Source organism: Ornithorhynchus anatinus, chromosome 1 (genome assembly GCF_004115215.2).
Source record: "Ornithorhynchus anatinus isolate Pmale09 chromosome 1, mOrnAna1.pri.v4, whole genome shotgun sequence".
In the NCBI taxonomy this organism is placed as follows: domain Eukaryota; kingdom Metazoa; phylum Chordata; class Mammalia; order Monotremata; family Ornithorhynchidae; genus Ornithorhynchus; species Ornithorhynchus anatinus.
In genome coordinates this window covers 169,600,435-169,608,755 of record NC_041728.1, presented here as the reverse complement: position 1 = coordinate 169,608,755, position 8,321 = coordinate 169,600,435, and the positions used below count along the sequence as shown (strand labels likewise).

The following is an 8,321-nucleotide window of genomic DNA, read 5'->3' as shown; positions in this document are numbered from 1 at the left end:
AGGCAAATAATAATCAACTTGGGCACAATCCCTTACCCACATGGGATTCACAGTTTAAGTAGGAGGGAAAGAACTTAATTCCCTTTTTACAGATGAGAAAACTGAGGCACAGAGAAGTTAAGTGGCTTGTCCAATGTCACCCAGTAGCCAAGAGGAGAAGCTGGGACTAAAATCCAGGTCTGCTGGCTCCCAGGCCTGTGGCTTTTCCTTTAAGCCACACTGCTTCTCGAAAGAGCGAATTTCTTGTCCGCTTTCATAATCTTTCCCCTATATCTGTGTCTCCAACCTTATCTCTCTCTCCTTCATAAAAATACTTCTGCCCACTCTTCTTCCTTTCTAGACCACCGGCTTCTACCACTCGCTCTATTTACTTCATTCATTCATTCAATAGTATTTATTGAGCGCTTACTATGTGCAGAGCACTGTACTAAGCGCTTGGGATGAACAAGTCGGCAACAGATTCCTCCCCTCTATCTTCAAAAATGCCTATTTCTTCCTTTCCTAAAAAAATCCCAGTTTTTTCAGAACTCCAGTGCACATCTCCCTCTTCCCATTCCTGTCCCGACTCCTTCAACTGATCGTTTACAACCACCACCTCTTCTTCTTCTGTATCAGCTTCCTCACCTGTCTTTCTGCCTCTGGCCTCTCTTCCTTTCTGAGCCATAGAGAAGCAGTGTGGCTCAATGGAAAGAGCCCGGGCTTAGGAGTCAGAGGTCATGGGTTCTAATCCTGGCTCTGCCACCTGTCAGCTGTGTGACTTTGGGCAAGTCACTTCTCTGCGCCTCAGTTACCTCATCTGTAAAATGGGGATGAAGACGGTGAGCCTCACATGGGACAACCTGATTCACCTGTATCTACCCCAGCGCTTAGAACAGTCTGCACATAGTAAGCGCTTAACAAATACCAACATTATTATTATTATTACCTTTCATTCCACACTCTGAGTGAATGCCTCACTCAACTTCCTGAAGCATCACACATTTCACATCCCCTAGCTTCCTCCAAGTCACCAGTAGTTTTAACTTCTCTCCAAATCAAGCCAAATCCCCTTAGAGCATGGCCTAGTGGCAAGAGCACAGGCTTGGGAGTCAGAAGTCTTGGGTTCTAATCCCGGATCTACCACTTGTCTGCTGTGCGGTCTTGGGCAAGTCACTTAACTTGTCGTGCCTCAGTTACCTCATCTGTAACTGACTTCAAGACTCATCACCCTATCTTAAATCCTAGCTGTCTTCATCTGCTACTCCCCAGGTCACCATCTTCACTTCTCCCCCTCTCCCCTTTGACCCACTGCTTTGTTCCTCCCCTGGCAAAATAGTGCAATGGAGTCCCATGGCACAGTGGAGAGAGTACAGGCCTACGAGTCAGGTCATGGGTTCTAATCCCAGCTCTACCACTTGCCAGCTGTGACTATGGGCAAGTCACTTCACTTCTCTGGGTCTCAGTTACCTCATCTGGAAAATGGGGATTGACATTGTGAGCCTCTTTGTGGGATAGGGACTGTGTCCAACTTGATTACCTTCATCTATCCCAGCTTTTAGAACAGTGTCTGGCACTTAGTAAGTCCTTAAAAAGTACTATTATTTTTATCTTTTCAATCTTCCCCACAGGAAGAGGATCTCAACATTAGTGGGAATCATTGTTAAATATGAAGGTCAGCTCTGTACAGTGCAATGTATCCTCACTACTGCACTCTGTCTTAAGTCCCCATTGCCTTAAACCAAATATGTTTATTTCAGTAAACTGAAAATATCCAAGCCCAGGAGGAGATTGAAACGATATCAGTAAGAAGAAACCATTTCATCTGGCTTCTTCAAGCACCAACATGTAGGGCCTGCGGGTGGAAAAAAATGATATTGTTGACAGTCCCACCTTGAAAGTCAGAAGCTTTCGTTGAATGACCACTTAAAAAATAATAATAATGATGATCATTTTGATATTTGTTAAGCATTTACTACGTGCCAAGCAATTTACTCCTCTCAGGGTTACACCTGGAGAGTTTCCAGTACTCTACCAGTCTCAACTATAGGAGGGAGAGTCAAGCAGAGGCATACCCATTCCATTCCTAGCTTGGGCAATGGCTAGCAGGTGGAAGGCAATCTTTTACAAGTCAAAACTCCCCTGGGCTGGGCAGCAGCGGCATAGGAGAGAGTTGAGGGTGGAGACGTAAGTTTACTGTGCGGAAGGAAGCAATGGTAAACCACTTCTGTATTTTTATCAAGAGAACTCTACGGATTCACTACCAGAACGATTGCAGCTGGAGATGGGGCAATCTGGGAGAGATGTGTCCATGGTGTCGCTATGGGTCGAAGATGATCCACCAGCATAAAACAAGAAGAGCATTGTACTAAGCCCTGGAGTGGATGGATATATATATATATATATATATATATATATATATATATTTGTTTCTCCCTCTCTAGACTCTAAGCTCGTTGTGGGCAGGGAATATGTTTTCATTGTATTATACTCTCCCAAGTGCTTAGTTCAGTGCTCTGCCCACAGTCAGCGCTCAATAAATATGATTGAATACAAGATAATTGATGTGTTGCACTTTACTGAGCACTTGGGAAGTACAGAATAACAAAAGTGGGCCGGAAATGAGTCACAAGGAGCTGACACTTTTAATGATCACATTTTGATCCATTCAGTCATGTTTACTAAACCCTTACTGTGTGTAGAACACTTTACTAAGCGCTGGGGAGGGTACAACACAACAATAAACAGACACATTTCCTGACCACATGCTTATGCATCTCCAAGAAACCAACTGGCTGGGCCACCCCCTGTAGACTCCCTTTAGTCTGTAAGCTCCTTGTTGGCAGGGATCAACTATACCTATTTTGCTATACAGTGTTTTTTGTACAGAGCTCTGTAAATATCACTGATAGATTTATTGGATGAGGAGTATTAGCAATCTTGGATCTTTCTCTCCAGCATCAATCAGAAGCTGTCATTTAAAGGTCAGGCCTCTCTGGCTGAAGTGGAGAGTTGAGCAGTTCTCTGGTAAGTGAACACTCGATCTGAGAGTCCCTTTTTGGGACCCAAATAATTCAATTTGGTTGTCTACATAAGTTGTATTCATTAACAATGGAGCAACCTCCAGTTACTTTTTCTGATATGTTTGGCCCTCAATCAATCAATTATATTTATTGAGCACATACTGTGTGCAGAACACTGTACTAAGCACTTGGGAGAGTATAACAGAGATTCATTCAGTAGTAGTTATTGAGCGCTTACTATGTGCAGAGCACTGTACTAAGTGCTTGGAATGTACAAATCGGTAACAGATAGAGACAGTCCCTGCCCTTTGATGGGCTTACGGTCTAATCGGGGGGAGACAGACAAACGGAAACAATAGCAGTGAATAGAATCAAGAGGATCAACATCTCATTTAAAACAATAGCAAATGAATAGAATCAAGGTGATGTACATCTCATTAACAAAATAAATAGGGTAATGAAAATATATACAGTTGAGCGGACGAGTACAGTGCTGAGGGGAAGGGAAGGAAGAGGGGGAGGAGCAGAGGGTAAGGGGGGAAAAGAGGGCTTAGCTGAGGAGAGGTGAAGGGGGGGTAGAGATGGGAAGCAGCATGGCTTAGTGGACGGAGCATGGGCCTGGGAATCAGAAATACTTGGGGTAAAATCCTGGCTCTGCCATGTACCTGCTTTTTTTTTTAAGCACTTACTATGTGCCAGGCACTGTTCTAAGCACTGGGGCAGATAAAAGGTAATAACGGTTAGACACTGTCCCTGTCCCACAGGGGGCTCACAGTCTTAATCCCCATTTTCCAGATGAGGTAACTGAAGTCCAGTGAAGTGACTTACCCAAGTGGCAGAGCTCATATTAGAACCCATGACCATCTGACTCCCAGGCCCATTCTCTATCCACTATGCCATGCTGCTTCTCTGTGCCTTAGTTCTCTCATCTGTAAAATGGGGATTGACTGTAAGCCCCATGTGAGACATGGACCATGTCCAACCTTGTATTTACCCCGGCGCTTAGTACAGTGCCTGGCAAATAGTAAGAGCTTAACAGATACCATTAAAAAAATTTATTAGTAGACATGTTACCAGCCCACAAGCTAAAGATTTTCCTCTCTGGAAAAAATGAAGTGTATATTTGCATAAACTACAAAAGAACATTGGACTGGGAATAATAAAGCCTGGGGCTCTAATTCTGGTTCTACCACTTTTATATCGTAATTTTTTTTAAGCACTTATTATAGGCCAAGCACTGTACTAGACACTGGAATAGGTACAAGATCATCAGTTTGGACACAGTCCCTATCCCACACGGGGCTTACAGTCTAAGTAGGAGGGAGTTACATTTAAAGCCCATTTTACAGATGAGGTAACTGATTTACAGAGAAATTTTAATGATTGTCGGCTATATAATAATAATGTTGGTATATGTTAAGTGCTTACTATGTGCAGAGCACTGTTCTAAGCGCTGGGGGATACAAGGTGATCAGGTTGTCCCTCGTGGGGCTCCCAGTCTTCATCCCCATTTTACAGATGAGGTAGCTGAGGCCCAGAGAAGTGAAATGACTTGCCCAAAGTCACACAGCTGACAAGCGGTGGAGACGGGATAAAAACCCATGACCTCTGACTCCCAAGTCGGGCTCTTTCCACTGAGCCATGCAGCTTCTTCTTCTATATGACTTCGGGTAAATGGCAGAATTAAGATTAGAACCCAGATCCTCTGACTCCCAGCCCTGTGTTATTTCTACTAGGCCATTCTGCCTCCTGCTTGCTCTGTGGTTCGGGACAAGTCATTTATCCTCTCTATTCCTTAGTTTCTTCATCTGTAAAATGAGGATAAAACTGTGAATCCTTTATGTGGCTGAGTGAGATGGGGGACTCTGATTTTATATTGTATCTATCCTGGTCCTTAGTATAGGGCCAGACACATAGTAAGCACTTAATAGATACTGTTATTATTATTACATCTGCATAGAGCCTATTTTGAAAAGCCAAATTTGTAAAACAGGATTATTGCAGATGGTCCATGGTGGCTGGGCAGAAATGATTATATTCCCCAGAGATCTAAAAATAGCGTGCTTCCCTTTACAGGAAACAAAGATTTTAAATCTGCCACTGACCCTCCTCCCCTTTGCCCCTTCTGCCTTCAATCTCAAACAGCTTCTTTGAAAGAGTGGGACAACACAACCCTCAAAGCTGCCCCCTGTCACTCTCCATCCTTGGAGTAAGCTCAAGTCTAGGGAGGGGGTGGAGGGGAGAGGGCTCACGCTCTCTACTGCAGCCCCCGGGGGACGCAGCGATCATCCCGTGAACCTGAGGAAAGTTGGGCTTAACATCAAAGTACTTTCTTGTCCTTTAACTTTGTTCATCATTTTTCTTCTTTACCACAATTAAACAGTCATGGAAAAACTCAATTATCCTGACTGGCCTCAATCCCCCTCATTCTGGAAACTCAGATTTTATTGTACTTCAAATGAACTTTTTTTTTTTTGCGGAGGGGCTGGAGACATGCAGAATATTGAGGCCAAAGTGTAGTTTAAAGCCCGGATTATCAGGATTATTTGTGAGCATATACACAACCCGCATTTTTTTTTTTTAATCCTAGAGGAGCAGAGTTGAACCCCTGGCTTCTTCGTCTAACTGTCCTTATTACTGATGAGGCCTTGATCAACCTACCCAGAAAGGAGGGGTTACTTTTTTCCTTTGAAGTGAAAAGAAATCTTAAAGCTTTTCTTCTTTGGGTGAAAATCCTATCTGAAAGCTTTCTCTTTTCTGACCCCATGCAAAGATCTCTAATCCAACCTCTGGCAACAGCAGAAGTTATCCCTGTTTAGGTTGATTTAGGGGGAAGTGACCTATGATTACTGGGACCCTAGTTATAGACAGTTATTTAATATACTGGGCATATATGAGAGAAGAAAACTCAAATTAATACCAAATTCTATCGGGATAGCTTGTCTAGATAATCGAAGTCTTAAAAATGTACTTTGGCCTGCTGTAACAAGATACTAATAATGATAATTATGGTATTTTAGTGCTTACTATGTGTCAAACCCCCTCTCAGGATCACATCTGGAGAGTTTCCAGTTCTCTACCGGTCTTGGCTAAGGGAGGGACAGTCAAGCAGAGGCCTGTCCATTCCATTCTTAGCTTGGCCAGTGGCTAGCGATTGGAAGGCAATCTGCTACAAGTCAAAACTCACTTTTGCCGGGCAGCAGCGGCATGAGTTAGAGTCGTTGGTGGAGACTCAAGTTTATTCTGCTGAGGAGAAAACCACTTCTGTATTTTTTACCAAGAAAACTCTATGGATGTACTCCAGAAGGATTGCAGATGGAGAACAGGGTGTGCTGGGAGAGATGCGTCTGTGGTGTTGCTATGGGTCGAAAATGACTCGATGGCATAAGACATGTGTCAAACACTGTTCTAAGTACCGGGGTAGTTACAAGATAGGTCAAATACAGTCCCTGCCCCACATGAGGCTCACAGTCTATGTAAAGGGAATAGGTTTTTATCCCCATTTTAGAGGGAACTGAGGCACAGAGAAGTGAGGTGATTTGCCCAAGGTCACACAGCAAGCAAGTGGCAGAGCCGGGATTTGAGCCCAGGTCTTCTGATTCCCAGGCCCGTGCTCTTTTCTCTAGGCTATGCTGCTTCACCCGATACCATCCAATAGGTGAAGACAACACTTGTTCCAATTGTTGAAATTACCACAGCAGAGCCATGAAAAATGGAAAAGCATGTGGACCTCCTGAGATCTCTAACATGGAGGAGTTACCCTGCTTGAAATCTTGCACAAACTCTTCTTCAGTATATGGGCCCCCAAGGAAAGGCCACAGGACCGCAAAGATATCTGATCATCGTCATCTTCAGTAATTCATTCTATTGTATTTATTGAGTGCTTGTTCTGTGCAGAGCACCGTACTAAGCATTTGGGAAAGTACAATATAACAAACAGACACACTCCCACCATGAATTCACAATCTAGAGGGGGAGACAGGCGTTGATATAAAAAAAAAAATGACAGCTATGAACATAAGGGTTGTGGGGTTCGGAGGGGGGATAAATAAAGGGACCAAGTCAGGGAGATGCAGAAGGGAGTGAAAGAAGAGGAAAGGAGAGGTTAGTCAGAGAAGGCCTCCTGGAGGAGATGTTCCTTTAATAAGGCTTTGAAGATGGGGAGATCAATTGGCAGATTGGAGGAGGGAGGGAGTTCCAGGCCAGCGGTGGGACGTGGGCGAGGGGTCGGTGAGGAGGTAGACGAGACTAAGGTACAGTGAGAGGGTTAGTATTAGAGGAGCGAAATGGGCAGGCTGGGTTGTAGAAGGAGAGTAGGTGAAAGCTATGGCAGCAATGATTGAGTGGTCTCATTACTTTCCATTGCTGGCAAGATCTTAGCCAGGGTCCTCTGGGATTGGTTATTAAAGAATATCATTGACACTTACCAACTGTTGGAGAAGTTTCCACAGCAGAGTCGTGACAAATGCAAAAGCACATGGGCCTCTCAAGATCTTTAACGTGGAGGAGTCATCCTGATTTACTCCCTGATTTGGCATCGGACCACACCATGACACAGTGGGCGTGGTCCTCGAAGCCAATTAGATATAGGAAAAGTACAGGAAATGGCACCAGAACCTCTCCAGAGTTTTCAAAGACCTTACCCGGAACTGGCACCATCAGTAGACCTGAGCTCTGGAAATTACAAAGCAACTTTGGCCTCCCTGAAGAGCTCATCAAGATTCTGAGAGTAGTTCAAGATGGCATGGCTGGCCAGGTCACAATTGAGGGTGCTTTTTCTTTATGGTATTTGTTAAGCATTTACAGTCAGGCACTGTTCTAAGCGCTGGGGTAGATAGAAACTAATCGGGTTGGACACAGTCCGTGTCGCATATGGGGCTCACAGTCTTAATCCCCATTTTATAGATGAGATAACTGAGGCCTAGAGAGGTGAAGTGACTTTCCCAAGGTCACGCAGCAGACAAGTGGTGGAGCTGGGATTAGAACCCAGGACCTGCTGACTCCCAGCCTCGTGCTCTATCCACTAGGCCAGACTGCTTCTCAGTGCTTTGATGGATCCATTGTCAGGGGAGTAAAGCAGTTCTACTTATTCTATGCAGCCATGCTGGAGAATGCAACAAAGACCTGGATGCATGAGAAGCAGCATGGCTTAGAGGCAAAAGCATGGGTTTGGGAGTCAGAGGACATGGGTTCTAATCCTGGCCACATGTCCGCTGTGTGACCTTAGGCAAGTCACTTCATTTCTGTGTGCCTCAGTTCCCTCATCTGTAAAATGGGGATTAAGACTGTGAGCCCCATGTGGGACAACCTGATTACCTTGTA

The 8,321-nt window shown here is 44.5% G+C and overlaps 2 non-coding genes across 2 annotated transcripts; both read left to right on the top strand.

Annotated features, from left to right (window-relative positions):
• The first annotated feature begins 1,970 nt into the window (after positions 1-1,970).
• On the top strand, positions 1,971-2,108 carry LOC114815631. Its single transcript, XR_003763430.1, has one exon. It is a non-coding gene; the product is annotated as a small nucleolar RNA SNORA7 (small nucleolar RNA).
• A 3,930-nt stretch (positions 2,109-6,038) lies between these two features.
• On the top strand, positions 6,039-6,176 carry LOC114816879. Its single transcript, XR_003764683.1, has one exon. It is a non-coding gene; the product is annotated as a small nucleolar RNA SNORA7 (small nucleolar RNA).
• The last annotated feature ends 2,145 nt before the right edge of the window (positions 6,177-8,321 follow it).